General features: G+C 35.9%; 1 pseudogene across 1 annotated transcript in view; it reads right to left on the bottom strand.

Annotated features, from left to right (window-relative positions):
• The window catches only part of LOC143245423 (heat shock 70 kDa protein 4L-like), a 48,815-nt pseudogene that overhangs the window by 26,994 nt on the left and 3,541 nt on the right, over positions 1 to 18,280 (bottom strand). The window contains exons 3-6 of the transcript XR_013025624.1: positions 10,532 to 10,654; positions 9,435 to 9,534; positions 4,292 to 4,419; positions 2,458 to 2,702 (exon numbers count right to left, since the gene is read on the bottom strand). The product of XR_013025624.1 is annotated as a heat shock 70 kDa protein 4L-like (transcript). The remainder of the gene's footprint in view (positions 1 to 2,457; positions 2,703 to 4,291; positions 4,420 to 9,434; positions 9,535 to 10,531; positions 10,655 to 18,280) is intronic.

The following is an 18,280-nucleotide window of genomic DNA, read 5'->3' as shown; positions in this document are numbered from 1 at the left end:
TATAATTACACTAGGTAAAACAAGACACTTGGTGTTAACACTCTTCATCATGACTGTTACCAGATTATAATTACACTAGGTAAAACAAGACACTTGGTGTTAACACTCTTCATCATGATTGTTACCAGATTATAATTACACTAGGTAAAACAAGACACTTGGTGTTAACACTCTTCATCATGACTGTTACCAGATTATAATTACACTAGGTAAAACAAGACACTTGGTGTTAACACTCTTCATCATGATTGTTACCAGATTATAATTACACTAGGTAAAACAAGACACTTGGTGTTAACACTCTTCATCATGACTGTTACCAGATTATAATTACACTAGGTAAAACAAGACACCTGGTGTTAACACACTTCATCATGACTGTTAACACATTATAATTACACTGGGTAAAACAACTCTGATTACCTTCTTACTGCATATTGATATTCACATAACACTGTAAATTGTAAAACCACCATCATTACATAAGTATGTAACAGTAAAAGCCAAGATATATCAGAATATTTGGAAACCAAATAAATGTTTTGCATGTACCAGTTGGTCGATCACCTGGTATTATACTTTAATGGTTTAATCAAGTTTCTAAAAACATCCTTAAAACAATGCATTTACGGTTGATTTTACCTGCCATCTAATTCATGCAAGAACCATAATTAAAGCAAAAGACTGTTTTAGTGTAATAGAACTGTAATATTTTGGTATTTTTGTCCAAACATCAGACTGGCGGTTGGAATACCAACTTAAAATGTTGTTCCATCTCTGCTCACTGATGTATAGTAGTTTTGTTATTGCTTAGTTCACTAAACTATTTATTATCTAAATGTAACAGTGACAACTACCTTCAACTTTTCTATTGAAATGCAAGGTCAAGGAAACTGAAGTTAAACTGGGCAGACGTACACCCAATATAATTTGGGTCTTATTTTTGCTGGTACCATATTTTATGATTTGTGCCCCCTGTTGATGGGTGTTTGTTTACTGGCTTCATTTATATATTTCTTCTCCTGCACAAGATTAAATCTAACAATATTTCACCTCAAGTTTTGATATGTTGTGTAAAAATTATGTCAGTCCTTTTGATGTAGTTTGCTTTTACGTTTGTTTATATATGTATACCATGAACAGTGACTGTCACACTGTGACATCAATTAACTGTATTATAAATTTAAGTAGTTTACAAATCATATTTTAACATCAATAATTATTTTATTATAAATTAACTTTATTATAATTCAACTGTTTATCATTATTCTTACTTCTATGTTTAAGTCTTATCACTATTCTGTCAGGATAGGTGAGCCTTGCAGTTGAAGTACATACATGTAGTAATACTTTACTAAATTACAGAATTACTTACAAACTTTATAATATATGAGAATGACACCCTCTGGTGGGGTTAAGGGGCAGAATTCCCTTAATATACAAGCCTTGTATATAATAGCTTTGTATATAAAAGTCTATGAAACTTCAAGACTCAAATATTTACATACAATATACAGTTTATTTTCCATGTTATTAAATAACTAAAAGTACTGGAACAGTAAAATAAGTAACAGTAAAATTTTCACTGCTATACACTAGTAAACAGACAAGTAACAGATGTTTATACCATAAAAGGTCCTTAAAACTACATAAAACTAAAACTCAGTAGCAGGTTATTACAAACATGGATGTTTAACAAGCAGAAAACAGTCAGTAGCAAGTTATTACAAACATAAATGTTTAACAAGCAGGAAACAGTCAGTAGCAGGTTATCACAAATATGGATGTTTGACAAACAGGAAACAATCAATAACAGGTTATTACAAATATGGATGCTTAACTATAGACTTTGTAAATCTATATTTAGGTTTTTTTAATATTTGCTTTTAAATCAACAAATTAACTAATGTATAATACTAACATCTGAATAACATATCAACAGTTTGACACCAAACTCACTGAGATAAATTCCTAAAATAGTAGTAGAATGCAATTTCATATGCAAGTCAACAAACACGATGACATAGTTTTGCCCATAACCCACAGCAATACCATGAATGAATATCAGTTAGGCTGAAACTCCCTGGGTACACAAAGTGAAACTTTATGCCAAGAAGAAAAAATTAATTTTAAGATGAAAGGTTCTGTTGACTGATGAAAGATGTTTAGAAATTACCTAAAATGTGATATATAAATGAAATTAACTCACCTGAATTTAAGACAAAACTAGGTACTATTTAGTAAGTTGTTAGTAAGTTTTAGATAAATATTTCCACTGTGAAGACGTACAAATCAAAGGATATCGATGAAACCAAACACGGACAACTGTTTATTTTATAGGCACAGTTTTTAACATACTTTGAGCATGGAAAAAAAAATCACAATCTTGACTAACCAGATCATATAGACTAATTATTCATACACTAAAGTATTCTTTAACTGGAGAAATAAACTGACCGTTTCATTTTTGCTCCAACATCCTTGTCTTCCATTAAACATTCAATGTTCAGTGGTAGTTCATGTGGATTAACGCTCATCTGTTTCTTGAGTTTCTCACTTTCACTTAGCAGCCTCACAATGGCCTTCCTACTGGCCATAACATTAATCTTGTACTTGGTGCGAAATTCTTCAGCAAACTGACGAACGAGAACGTTATCGAAGTCTCTCCCTCCTACATTTGTGTCCCATGTAGCAGCCAGCATCTGGTGTGTTTTATAATTATTGAATAGTTGGTACATCTTACTAAAACTACACTACATGTCTTGAAAATACATATATTGCCTTTAATCTCACCATATCTAGTAAATACAAAGTTATTCTAATGCACAAGTGACTATTTTCCTTCACTAAGATAAAGTGTAAAATAAAACAAACAGCAAGACAGATCTTTGTAACCATTTAACAAGTTCCTTATTCATAGTAACTACAATAAAAAATATAACAAATACCAATTATTAAAAATGTTCTGGTTTCTTAAACACATTTTAGCTAAAATATTCTATATTTTAATGATAAAATTACTTTTTAATTAGCTCAAAATACATGTAAAAAACCTAATATAATACATTAATAGTTCCTTTCATAGAAAGATATTTACAGAAAAATAATAATTATCACTTCACTCTCTGGTGTTAAGAAAATTGGGAATACATTTGATAGAAGTTTTCCAAAACTCAAAGAGCAAGTTATCAGAACCTAAACTTTAGGGTAAAACAGTTTTCACAAACTCACAAGGAATATTAACTTATTTCTACTTTCTCATATCTAATACAAAAACTAAAGCAGTAAGAATTTAAAAGTTAAAAACATTAACAAAATCTATGCCTGCTCACAAGTATTTTTGATACAGTAAAATTTACATATGGCATTTTGAGACAAAGTTCAGAAACTATGTTCACATCCACTACAAAAATCACATCAGACCAACAAACACAATTAACCTATCAGAGACAGAGTTCAGAAGCCATGTTCACATCCACTACAAGACTCACGTCAGAACCAACAACAAAAAGACAGTCTTCTCACCAACAAGAAAACCCTGAAGGTTGACATTCTGTCTACAGTTGCTGCATGCTGTGACACCAGCAGTGTTCTAATGTGATACACTTGTCATTCAGAGAATGGATTAAACTTTTCATCATGACTCTGTTACCAGATTATAATTACACTAGGTAAAACAAGACACCTGGTGCTAACACTTGATCACGACTCTGTTAACAGGTTATAATTACACTGGTAAAACAAGTGACCTGCTTTAACACTTCATCATGACTCTGTTAATAGATTATAATTACACTAGGTAAAACAAGTGACCTGCTTTTAACACTTTATCATGACTCTGTTAATAGATTATAATTACACTAGGTAAAACAAGTGACCTGCTTTTAACACTTCATCATGACTGTTAATAGATTATAATTACACTAGGTAAAACAAGTGACCTAGTTTTAACACTTTTCATCATGACTCTGTTAGCAGATTATAATTACACTAGGTAAAACAAGTGACCTAGTTTTAACACTTTTCATCATGACTCTGTTAACAGATTATAATTACACTAGGTAAAACAAGACACCTGGTGTTAACACTCTTCATCATGACTCTGTTAACACATTATAATTACACTAGGTAAAACAAGCTTTGTGTTAACACTTTTCATCATGACTTTGTTACCATAAAAATGCGATAAATAATGTGCAACGAATAACATTAATCAGATAAACAACAAATAAACATCTGTAGAAACATACTTTTTATCTGCTATTACTACATAATACATGACAAACCTTACCTTAAGTTTACCTTTAGTAAAAGCACAAGCTGATACTTGGATAGATGAATGACCCACATCCACAAACACTACATTTTTAGGCTTATCATCTTCTAAGTCTGTCTTGTAGAAACCATAATTCAAGGCAACTATATGAAAAGTAAACAGTGGTAAAGAAGCCTTAATTCGAGGGAAACTATATACAGCATAAACTGTGGTACCTTTAAAGAACTGTGCGTGTAAGTGGCTTTGCTTCTAATATCTATATCACAACATGCTAAGTCAGTATAAAATAAATTTAACACTAATTTACAGATTAAAAATAACCCTGATTGAACTTGTACTACTTTATGTTAATTTATAAAGGGACTCAGTTTTCTATATTCACCTAAACAAGTTGACTCCAAAGATTTAAAAAGATTAACATAACACAGGGGTGGCCAAACCGCAGATCATGAGCCACACACGGCTCTGACATATAATGTGCGGCTCGCAGAAGTCGGCTGAGCTCATTTTTGCATCACAATTAACATAAAAGGTAAAACATTTTCAAGCTTTATCATTATTTACTGGGTACAAACAGAGAATTCACTGGATTAAAATGTAAGTTTAGTGTTCATGATGAGTAAATATATTTAATAATTTAAATCCTAATTTTAATGTTAGTGTTGAGTCAAGGATTAAAGAAATTTTGGATCAGCAAGGTTTACAGAGGAATTGTGCTGGAGAATCAGTAATCATACAAGCAAGAATTACAGAGGAATTGTGCTGGAAAATCAGTATTCGTACAAGTGTTGCTGACAATGTTTGTTTTAATAGGCATGGCTTGTAATTGTGTGATTGTGGAGTGTGTGGTATTGTTGTACACAGTGAAATTAGCAGAGTGTCAGTGTGATACTGGGCACTGTAGTTTGGTTACATTGCCCATGTTGGAGCTTGTTGTTTCTTTTCACAGTAAAATTAGCAGAGTGTCAGTGTGATACTGGGCACTGTAGTTTGGTCAGAGTGTTAGTGTGATACTGGGCACTGTAGTTTGGTTACATTGCCCATGTTGGAGCTTGTTGTTTCTTTTCACAGTAAAATTAGCAGAGTGTCAGTGTGATACTGGGCACTGTAGTTTGGTCAGAGTGTCAGTGTGATACTGGGCACTGTAGTTTGGTTACATTGCCCATGTTGGAGCTTGTTGTTTCTTTTCACAGTAAAATTAGCAGAGTGTCAGTGTGATACTGGGCACTGTAGTTTGGTCAGAGTGTTAGTGTGATACTGGGCACTGTAGTTTGGTTACATTGCCCATGTTGGAGCTTGTTGTTTCTTTTCACAGTAAAATTAGCAGAGTGTCAGTGTGATACTGGGCACTGTAGTTTGGTCAGAGTGTCAGTGTGATACTGGGCACTGTAGTTTGGTCAGAGTGTCAGTGTGATACTGGGCACTGTAGTTTGGTCAGAGTGTCAGTGTGATACTGGGCACTGTAGTTTGGTTACATTGCCCATGTTGGAGCTTGTTGTTTCTTTTCACAGTAAAATTAGCAGAGTGTCAGTGTGATACTGGGCACTGTAGTTTGGTCAGAGTGTTAGTGTGATACTGGGCACTGTAGTTTGGTCAGAGTGTTAGTGTGATACTGGGCACTGTAGAGTTTGGTCAGAGTGTTAGTGTGATACTGGGCACTGTAGAGTTTGGTCAGAGTGTTAGTGTGATACTGGGCACTGTAGAGTTTGGTCAGAGTGTTAGTGTGATACTGGGCACTGTAGTTTGGTCAGAGTGTCAGTGTGATACTGGGCACTGTAGAGTTTGGTCAGAGTGTTAGTGTGATACTGGGCACTGTAGAGTTTGGTCAGAGTGTTAGTGTGATACTGGGCACTGTAGAGTTTGGTCAGAGTGTTAGTGTGATACTGGGCACTGTAGTTTGGTCAGAGTGTTAGTGTGATACTGGGCACTGTAGTTTGGTCAGAGTGTCAGTGTGATACTGGGCACTGTAGTTTGGTCAGAGTGTCAGTGTGATACTGGGCACTGTAGAGTTTGGTTACATTGCCCATGTTGGAGCTTGTTGTTTCTTTTCACTTTAAGTTTTTAGAAGTGTCTGTGGAAATGTTGTGAAGGAAGATGGTGTCATCAAATTGTATGATGTGAAAGTATGAAGAAGAAAACAGAAATTTTAAGCCAGAGTGGAAGGATGATATTGTATTCACTGTTAAAGGAGGAAAACCTTTGTGACCTATGTGCAATGTGTTACTCAGTCATTCCAAAGCCAGTAGCTTGAAAGCCACTGTGAAACAAGTCACAAAAACGTTATCCACCTAAATCAAAATTACGGAAAAACTAGTTCACTGCATTAAAATAATCATTAAATTGCCAGCAGACACTACTGACAACGTTCAGTAAGGAAGCTGATACAACAACTGAAGCTAGTTTTGTTATATCATGGAATATTGCTAATGCTAAATGCCCATATTCTGAAGGTGAATTTCTTAAGAAAAATATAGCTGAAGTTGTTGCAGTGTTAGATCCAAATAACACAAAACTTCAGCGACTAACAGCACAAACACCAGCTTCACATTACACTACAGAGATGTATCTCCCAGATAAGTGTTATGTTGCAGGCAAAATGCAAAATGAGTTAAAGAATTCCCTTGATAAATCTATTGACATACAAGACAACTCACAACTGGCAATATTTGTTCATTATGTTTCCTCTGATGTAACTGTGAAAGAAAAGACATTGGACTTAGTGGCATTAAAAGAAACAACTCATGGTGTTGACATTAAAAAAAGCACTTGGCAAAGTCTTAACAAATGCTGATATTCCTCTGGATAAACTTGTCAGTGTTGCAACAAATGGAGCACCTGCAATGGTGGGGAAAAATGCAAAATTAATTACACTTATGAAAAGTGATCCCAGCTTTCCAGAGTTTCTCTCTGTTCATTGCATTATTCATCGTGAACACCTGACAGCCAGATACTTCAAGTATGAAGATGTTAAAAAATTTGTTTTTGAAATTGTCAATTTCATATGCTGAAATGGAAAGACCCACCAACAGTTCAAAAATTTTATTGAAGAACTGAAGCTTGAAGATAAACCCAGTGATGTCTCTTTCTACTGCACTGTGAGGTAGCTGTCAACCAGCAATGTCTTAAATAGGTTTGTGGATTTGTTGGAGTCTATTATTACTCTTCTTGAAGAAAAGCAAATATTCTATCCCCAACTGGGAAATGATGAATGGATGCAAGATTTAATGTTCCTTACAGATGTAATGAATCATCTACAAACTCTCAACTTGGCACTCTAGGGGAAGGATAAGATTGTTTCCGATCTTACTCACACAATTTTCAGCTTTCAGAATAAAATAAGACTTTTTTTCAGAGAGACATACTGTCAAGAAATTTCAGTTACTTTCCCAATCTCAAAGGAGAGTAAATACATTCCCTGATATTGAAAGACCACAAACTGGAAGAATACAAAGATAAATTACAAGGTCTGCTTGATAACTTCCTACATAGACTTGAGGACTTGCAGAAGCTGAAGCCCTGCTTTGCCTTTCTTGTAAATCCATTCACAATCAATGATGGTTGTCCAATTCTCCAACCTCTGATTATAGAATCATCTGCTGTGGAAATAGAACTAATAGAACTACAGGAGGACCTGGGTCTAAAGATGATCCGTAAATCCCATTCTACAACTGAATTCTGGAAGCAAGTTCCAGAAATAAAGTATCCTGAATTGAAGAAAACCAGTGTGCGACTCATTTCAATTTTCAACACAACATACTGCTGTGAGTCACTGTACTCTATAATGAAGCTTGTGAAGTCAAAGCATCATGCAATCCTTACAAATCAACACCTGATGGAGCTAATTTGTACAGAGTTAATAACATATCAGCCAGAATTTCAATGAATCACAACAAGATTGAAACTCACAAGACCTCTACTAGCAGTAAATAGTCTGGTAACTGTATCAATGTCTGTTTGTGTCAGAAATATATTATGATAAGACTAATATTTGGTAGGGTGGTATCTGATTAAAATATCTCTAATTTTATTGTTTTACATATTTAACTCCAAGTATTGACCAGATATTTACTAAGACAAATAAATATCATTAAAGATACCTGTTTTTACCACTTATTTTTATTTCTGGCTGTCTTATTTAGTGTTAATGAAATACAAATTTGCATATTTTTCTAAGATGTTTCCATAGCTCATTACCATATTAAATACACTCAATATAGTTAAAACAATAAATTTTGAAAACATTTTATATATATACGTGTACTTTGTGATTATTGAAACTAATACAAATTAACAGTTTATACACTAAATACATTAATAAATATTATTACCTACCTGTATTTATTAATACTCATACAAAATTTATGTAACAAAATGTACATGTAACAATAAAACATAAATGTAATATTTGTTAATGTTCTCAAACATCTAAAGTTTATCAATGTTTGGACACCCTGACATAATATCAAAGTAACTGTCCACCACACAGGCTAGTAGCTTCTGTAATGGTTGAACACCTCAACAGGTCATGTTTCAAACAAAACAGCATTACAATATTCTTTTGACCTCTGCTATCACGGTGTAATTATCTCCAGCAAGAAGCCACATGTTACTGATCTAAACACACGATATGAACACTTCTACCAGTATTTATAGCTGTTAATGTTAATAACACTTACAGTTCAGTAAACATTCACAGAGAAATCAGCACAAAGTGATAAAATCTTAGCTTAGTGATATCTTTATCAACAAACTTCCATCAAACTGTGGTCATGGTTTGCTTTGAAATCTTTATCATTTTGTAGCTCATTTAAATGATGTTGGAATATGATGGGAAAAATGTTTGTGTAGAGCAAGATGAGGTCGGCTAAATTAAATCATTGTTTATTTGACTGTATCAAATCTTATTTCACTGATTCTGTTTTGTCTATCTGAGGACTAATCAACCTAAATAACTGCTTGAATGAACATGAAAATCTATGACCCTGTTGTAACAGCTAACTTTACCTTATTTTAAACAAGAACATTAAAATAGTCAACACCACCAACATAAGTGGTCAGCATCAAACCATAATAAGAATTCTTTATAAGTTGCACAAATACAAACAAAACAGCATGAGAACTAAACATTTAAAATGACCAAATGCTATAAAATGTTTACCTGCAGTTGTTTCATTCATCAATCTTAAGACATTCAGTCCAGCAATTTGAGCAGCATCTAACATTGATCTTCTTTCAACATCAGTAAAGTAAACTGGAACCTGAAATAAGTTAGGCTTTATATTAGGCCCAGCCTGTGATGATACACAGGTAAGTGAGCATGAAAGGTTATCTACAAGTACACAGAACAATATAAGTTAGGCTTTATATTAGGCCTAACCTGTGATGATACACAGGTGAGTATGAAAGGTTATCTACAAGTACACAGAACAATATAAGTTAGGCTTTATATTAGGCCCAGTCTGAGATGATACACAGGTAAGTAAGCATGAAAGGTTATCTACAAGTACACAGAACAATATAAGTTAGGCTTTATATTACTCCCAGCCTGAGATGATACACAGGTAAGTGAGCATGAAAGGTTATCTACAAGTATACAGAACAATGTACAATCTAAATCATGTGGGGGCATTCTGAGGTTTGGATTCTTAACTTTCTATAAGTTAAGACTATTGTATAGCTAGGTGCAGTACAGGCCAACTTGCAAAAATAAAAAAGCTAAAAATATGGTACATATAGTTCATATTTCTGATGAATACAAACACGAGTTATATTTGTTAAGATCAAGTCATTATTCTAAAAGTGAAAACTAAGTGTATGTATGGTGTATCTAGGTACAAAGCACTCCACTGTTCCAAATGTGAACACTAAGGGCATGACATGCCATCATTTTAGAGTCAGAAGCTAGGGATATGGTATACCTATATAATATAGTTAATACTACAATAAAATCAAAAGCTATGAAAGGAATAGAAGATTCAGGAAGTTCTGCAAATCTATTAACAACAATCTGAACTTTCATTACTATTACTTACAACACAGCATTCTCATATTTACTGACAACAAAACAACAACATTCTTGTACTTACAACATAACAATATTCTTGTATTTACTAACAACATAACAACAGTGTTCTTATACATAATGACAACATAAAAACAATGTTCTTGTACTTAAAACAAAACAACAACATTCTTGTACTTCCAACATAACATTCTTGTATGTAACTTACAACATAACAATGTTCTTATACTTACTCCAATTACACAGTCATTGACTTTAATTTTTAAAGATGCTTCAGCAATTTCCTTGAGTTTTGTGAAAAGCATGGCTGTAACTTGTGGTACACTGAATGAGGTCTCCTCTTGAAGATACCACACCTATAGTACAGGTATAAAACAAAAATCACATGAATACTGTCTCTTCTTGAAGATACCACACCTATAGTACAGGTATAAAACAAAAATCATATGAATACTGTCTCTTCTTGAAGATACCACACCTATAGTACAGGTATAAAACAAAAATCACATGAATACTGTCTCCTCTTGAAGATACCACACCTACAGTACAGGTATAAAACAAAAACCACATGAATATTGTTTCCTCTTGAAGATACCACACCTAAAATAGAGATAATAAAACAACAATCAAACCACGAATGTAACTTGTGATACATTTAATAACAATGAAAGATATGCTTTCTATCAACAGAATGACTATGTTTATGTACGAAGGTATGTTTTCTATCATCAGAATCACTGTCCTGTTAGTTACAAAGGTATGTTTTCTAACATCAGAGAAGCTATCCTGTCAGGTAAGAAGGAATGTTTTCTATCATCAAAGCAACTGTCCAGTCAATTAGGAAGGTAATTTTTCTAACATCAGAGAAGCTGTCCTGTCAGTTAGGAAGGTATGTTTTCTATTGACAGTGACTGTCTTTTCAGTAAGGAAAGTATACTGTTACCTAGAATTACATTTGATGGAGTCAAAATATGGATATGTAGTTTCAGTAAATATCATCGATATCTCCAGACTTGTTTCCTTATTTTTTTCTAAGATTCCTGTTTATATGTTTCTAATTTACCAATTTTTTATTTATATTGTTTGCTGGCTTTCTTTATTCTCAACTATAGGTAAATGATTAGTTCATATGGTAGCTAACACCATAATCATAATAAACATAGCTAGTACCTAGCTGATACACTTCCCGATGAGTTACTGTAACTGTTGAATATTTGATCACATTAAATCAAGATGTAAGATGTTAAGCTGTAACTAGAGATTGTCTGTTTGTTTTTTGAAGTTCGCACAAAGCTACTCAAGGCCTATCTGTGCGAGCCATCCCTAATTTAGCAGTGTAAGACTAGAGGGAAGGCAGCTAGTCATCACCACCCACCACCAACTCTTGGGCTAATCTATTACCAATGAATAGTAGGATTGACCATCACATTATAACACCACCACGGCTGAAATGGTGAGCATGTTTGGTGCGAGCGGGATTCGAACCCTCAATCCTCGGAGTACGAGTCGAACTCCTTAATACACCTGGCCATGCTGGGCCACTCTACTAGAGATTGTCATAGAAATTTGTTTAAGAGAATACAATTATTTATAATTTCTTTGTAACCAAATTCTCTCCATATAATGGGCAAACATGCCTAGACTGAGACACAACCTTCACTAAGACAAAATGTTACCAGCAGCCTTTTCAAATAAAACATACAAGTCTTACATCACTTTAAATAAATCTTTGTGTCTTTTATTATTAAATGTCTATATATTATTGACTGCTAATTCCTTCAGTTTGTTTAAAGGAACATCAGATACTTGCAACAAAGTTAAATTCAAGTTAGGAAAAACACAAAAGAAAGATCATTTTTCAATACCCCTACAACTGTCACAATATCTTATTTTGTATTTTATACAAGGTTTGGATGTTATATACCAACCTACTTCTACAACAGGCTAGCAAACAGGCCATACCGAGTGGGTTGTTTTTCTTTTTTTCTTCATGTAAGTTTGACACTTGTTTTCTTTTGTACATTTTTATACACACACAGCCTTAACAGTCCTTTAAGCTTCTAGCCTGTTCTCTTAGCAGTTGTTAGTTGGTTGGTTTGGTGTTTTATGGTGTAAAGCAACTAGGCTATCTGCACCAAACATCCAATAAAAAGTTATAATTAATGTAAAATTAATAAAAGGAAATTAAGGTAAAACAAAACAAAGTTTAATTTTGAATTAAAAAACAAAAAACATAAATAGCATTAAAACCAATGTTTACATCTTGTCTGCAGCAGTAAGAGAAAAGCTACAGTACTACAAGCTGTAAAGGACTTTCTGTAGCATAATTGTAATTGTTATGGCTCGTCAGGACGACTAATGAGTAATTTCAAACATCAGCATTAGTCACCAGAAGTTGGCCTTTCCAGTCCTAGTTTCAAGTTATTTGATGATATGGCCATTTTCTAATTTCAAATTAAACTAGATGAACTTCGATTCTTAAAAGGGAATCACATCAAAAAAGATTTAATGTATAACTTAAAAAGCATTAAAAAGATTAATGACCTTTAAAAAACTAAAAACATTTCTAAGGTGGGCAGTGTCACCATCATCAATAACAATGTCTAACATTATGGATAAACACTGGGACAGAACATGCTTAAAATGGTGCCATCGGTGAGAGTTACAATGATGTCAAGACAGTAAAATGTGGCTTATTGTGACTTGAGTGTTACACAAACTATACACTGGTTCATCAGTTCCAAATAAAAAAAAATGATGAGTTAAAAAACTGTGACCAATGCAAAGTCTAGTTAGAACAACTTCCTCTTTCTGATCCTTATGGAAGTCCAATGCAAGGTTTTATATGAAGAAGCTTGTTTTCACATTGCTCACTCCAAGTCCACTACCAACTGGCACAGAGCTGAGCCAACTTCCTCTTTCTGATCCTTATGGAAGTTCAATACAAGGTTTTATATGAAGAAGCTTGTTTTCACATTGCTCACTCCAAGTCCACTACCAACTGGCACAGAGCTGAGCCAACTTCCTCTTTCTGATCCTTATGGAAGTTCAATACAAGGTTTTATATGAAGAAGCTTGTTTTCACATTGCTCACTCCAAGTCCACTACCAACTGGCACAGAGCTGAGCCAACTTCCTCTTTCTGATCCTTATGGAAGTTCAATACAAGGTTTTATATGAAGAAGCTTGTTTCACATTGCTCACTCAAGTCCACTACCAACTGGCACAGAGCTGAGCCAACTTCCTCTTTCTGATCCTTATGGAAGTTCAATACAAGGTTTTATATGAAGAAGCTTGTTTTCACATTGCTCACTCCAAGTCCACTACCAACTGGCACAGAGCTGAGCCAACTTCCTCTTTCTGATCCTTATGGAAGTCCAATACAAGGTTTTATATGAAGAAGCTTGTATTGGACTTCCATAAGGATCAGAAAGAGGAAGTTGGCACAGAGCTGAGCCTTGAATACAGGACCATAGTCCACGTATGGAACAGGCACAACAATGATAGTGCCAGAGCTGATAGATTTAGCTGCAGTGTCAGCAAGCTCATTCCCACAAATACCAATGTAGTCTGGTATCCAGGAAAACTGGATAGAAGTAGATGTTAGAAAGAAATGGGCCAGTTGGTTCTGAATATCAGTGAGAACAGGGTGTGAACTAACATGAAGCAATTCCAGGGCCAGTAAAAATAAAGTGAGTCAGTATAAATAGTGCAATTTGAGTACTGCTTTGCTTCTGTGATCCAGGGCATGAGAAATGGAGTACAGTTCAGCAGTGAACACAGAAGTCGTAGAACAATGGCAGAGCCTACACAGTAACCTGATTTTGAACCATCTGTATAATTAGGAATGGAAGGATAGTTTTAAAGATGTTCAGCAAACAACAGACAGTATTTCCAATATGGAGTGTCTGCTTTTCTCAGATGACTAAAAGATATGTCACATTTGGGGACTGTAAGAAGCCATGGTGGAATTGGCTGGCCAATGGATACAGCAATGTTATCCAAAGACAGACTTAATTCATCCAACTGTGCCTGGATACAAAGGCCAAAAGGAGCAATGGCAGATTGTTCTGGAAACATATGGCCCACTGAGGAAGGACAACAATTCCTTTGGTGAGGAATCAAGTTTCAAAATTTATAGTAAAGACAGTTGCAAATGGCAAAGGTGCAAAGAAGGTTCATAAGACTCTGTGTATAAGCTATGAACTGAGAAAGTATGGAAAGCCCTGGTGCAGAGCCGAAGTCCTTGATGATGAATGGGGTCCAGTATCTTTAAAGCCAAGGGTCTGGCAGAGACACAGACCAGTGATCCATAGTCAAGTTTCGATCGAATAAGAACACGACATATCTTTAGCATGGAACATTGATCTGTCCTCATGTGGTGGAAGAGAGGACACAGAGGATGTTCAGTGTTCTTGTATATTAGACTTGTAGCTGCTTGATGTGTAGTAAAAAGGTCAGCTTATGGTCAAAGATAAGGTCCAAGAACTTTGTCTCAGGAACCACAGGCAACACAACTTCACCAATACGGAGTTCAGGATCAGGGTGAATACCCCATTGGTGGCAAAAGTGCATGCAAATGGTTTAAGAGAGAGTAGTTAAAGCTGTTTGCTGTAGGGTCCACTTCAGTAAACGATTGATGGCAGTTTGTAGCTGCCACTCAATATACTTAATGTTTGACAACAAACATGAGGTGTGAAAGTTGTCAACACAGAGCCCATTTACAACAGAAAGAGGGAGTTGTTCAGTGATGGCATTAATTTTTATACTGAAAAAGGTGACACTCAAAACACAACCCTGAGGGACTCCAAGTTCCTGAAGAAAAGAAAGAGAAAGTGTTTAACCCTCAAACCTGGAATCTCCTATCCATTAAAACATTTTTAATAAAACTGGGCAAATGACTATGTAACCCATATATGTGGATGTCTTGCAAAATGCCATACCTCCATGTTGTGTCATAAGCCTTCTCAATGTCAAAGAATATTGATACAAGATGTTGTCATTTGAGAAAGGCTTCTCTGATTGATGTTTCAAGTCGAATCAGGTGGTCCATGGTGGAGTGCTGTCATCATAACCCACACTGGGTGGGTGAGAGGAGGTTGTTTGATTCAAGAAACTAAACAAGACGAGCATTAATCATCCTCTCTAAGGTCTTACAAAGACAGCTCGTCAAAGCAACTGGACAGTAGTTTGAAGGAATCTCGGGATCCTTCCCCAGACATAAAGGCAGGACAACAACCTGGTGCCAGGCATCAGGAAAACATTCTCCTGCCAGATCCAGTTAAAAACAATTAGAAGAATAGTAAGAGGAGGAGAAGATAGATGGTGTAGTACGTCATAGTGTACATCATCAGGTCTAACCGATGTACTGCCAGACCAGGGCCAGTTTAAGTTCCACCAGTGTAAAGGGACGATTATAGTCATAGAGACAATCAGCTTGAAAGGAAAGAGGTGACTGCTCTGCCCGAGTCTTGATGGATAAGAAGGTGGAGGAAGAAGTAGAAGTGCTAGTTACCCGACAAAAGCTTTAACCTAGAGTATCGGCAATGCTCAGGGTATCGGCTACTTCCTGGCCATCAGAGAGCAAGATCGAGAGGGGGGACAGAAATATACTGCCCACTGACCTTTTGAACCTTGTCCCAAATGACTTTGGAACTGGTGGTAGAAGATATGCTAGTTGTGAACTTAAGATTCCTTCTAGCTTTGACTTCTTACCAACCGAGCACGTGTTGAGGTTTTAGGAATACATTAAGCAGCTGCCTTTATAATATAGTCAGTCACTGCTGCCATACAGTCGTCTATTGATGGCTTACAAACGACAGCAGGATCAAGTTCTGTGAGAGCAGTGAAAGAGGGCCAGTTTGCTTGATCCAGCTTCCACTGGGACACGTGGGTCGGGTGGCGTCAACTACAGCCGGTCTCTCTCAAAGTTACAGGAAAAATGATCACTCTCTCATGGATTATTGTAAACTCTCCATTAAGAGTGGGAGAATAGTGAAGGGGAGCAAACTGAGAGATCAATAGCAGTAAAAGACTGACTTAGTGCATGAAAAGAAGTATAAGAACCAGTATTGAAAAGAGAAAGATTGCAATAAGAGAACTTATGTTCTATGTAACGACCTTGCCCATCAATATCAGCACTTCCCCAGAGGGAATGATGTCCATTAAAGTCCTCCAGAATTAAAAAGGGAAACAGCAACAGGTAGAGAAAACAAACAGTGATGGTATAACCCAAGGAAACACGGATGGCTATGGCCTCTAAGAGTGTGGTGAGTGGCAGACAAGGTAGGCACATGCTGATCAACCAACAGTGCCACCCCTCCATCCACTCGTCCATCATACAGCCTATCATTTCTGTACAAAGACAACTGCCAGAAGGTAACTGTATTGGCAGGTTTTAGAAATGTTTCCTGTAAAGAAAGACATACAGGATGGTAGGAAGCAATTGGTGTTTTGATATCATCCAGATCAGAAGGTAAACTTTCACAGTTCCATTGTTTCCAAGTGGCCATTTATATTCATGTGCATGCAAACTGGGTGGAGAGCCCTTCTGTTTTCAACCACATCTTTTTTCTTTATTCAAAGCAGGTCTATTTACCTCCATGGATCCTGTCCTAGGTTGACTGGGCAGGCCTCTGTCGTAGGAAGAGGATTCCAGCAACTGAAGACATGAATGAATGATTGTTTTCCATCTTGGGGCAGGAGAAGATGTACCCAAGGAAATGCTCATACCCAGAACCAAAGTGGATCTTAGGTTTGCTGGAATTAATGTTAGGGCAGAGATGGGTGTTGACAATGATTCAATGTTTTTAACCATGGAAGTCAAAAGACTTTTTATATGGTTTGAGAATGATTCTTTTGGATGCATAGAGAGATCCATCTGCACTCCCACTGTAGTAGTGGAACGAAATGCACCAGCATACACCCACGTTGAAGTGGTGAACTGTTGAGCCTCAGGGTAAGTAATGTATTGAATCATCTTCAAATGCTGCACCTTTTTTTTTTTTCAACCAATTAGGGCAAAAACAAAAGTGGGATGGATGAGAGCTGTTGCAATTAACTCAATGGAAGTTCGTTTCACACTCAGAAGTATCATGGTCTTTACCACCTCAATGAGTGCACATCAAGGAACCATACATGATGTCTTCAAAATATCAAATCAACACTGGAAACATCTGAGAGAGTCTAGAATGTATGGCCGTAGTGATGTAAATGTTAAAATGAAGACATTAGTTGGTATCATAATTCCGCTGCAAAAATTCCTTGGGTGGCGAAATCAGAGAATCTCCGATTTGGGGACATTCTTCAAATCCCTATCACCAATAACTCTTCGTGTGAATTCAAAGTAGCATGGGGCATAACCTCAGCGGGATATCCCCAATTGCCTTTGAATGTAAGAGGAGTTCACTGTGTTTAGATGTCAGCAAAGTGAAGCTTTTTGAATGACTTTGGAAAGTGCCAACAAGACCCTCTTGTGCCTTCTGAATAAAAAAAAAAAAAGGGAGACATTTGCCCTAAAGATTTGTCTGAAAGAGACAGTAATACAAGAAAATGAGATACATGTGCTATAGATGTTGAAGATTGCTGCTGAGAATCTTCCAGACATGGTTGTTTACCTATGGACTGTTTTTTTCACTATTTTATTTAAATTTTTATTTGGAGGATCCATAATAAAGAAAAAAAATGTTTCTGTGCTCATTGACTCTACCCACCATGGAGCCCTATGAGGGGATGCATTACAGTGCCAAACTGCAGCAATGCCAAAGTTTTGTGTGCAATATACCCAAACACCAGCATCAGATTCAATGCCCACAACACCTGTTGAGAACATCCAACACTGGTACTTGGTTGACCATAGCCCAAGTGGATCAGCCAATTGACCCAAAGGGGGCCAAAGCAAAGATTCTCATTTACAGGAATTCAAGGCAAAAGTGGGATGTTAGAGTTGGACCCCCTCAACCTCCAGGATCCTCTCCTCCCCTT

Source organism: Tachypleus tridentatus, chromosome 2 (assembly GCF_004210375.1).
Source record: "Tachypleus tridentatus isolate NWPU-2018 chromosome 2, ASM421037v1, whole genome shotgun sequence".
NCBI classification, from domain to species: domain Eukaryota; kingdom Metazoa; phylum Arthropoda; class Merostomata; order Xiphosura; family Limulidae; genus Tachypleus; species Tachypleus tridentatus.
This window is presented reverse-complemented; position numbering and strand designations above follow the sequence as displayed.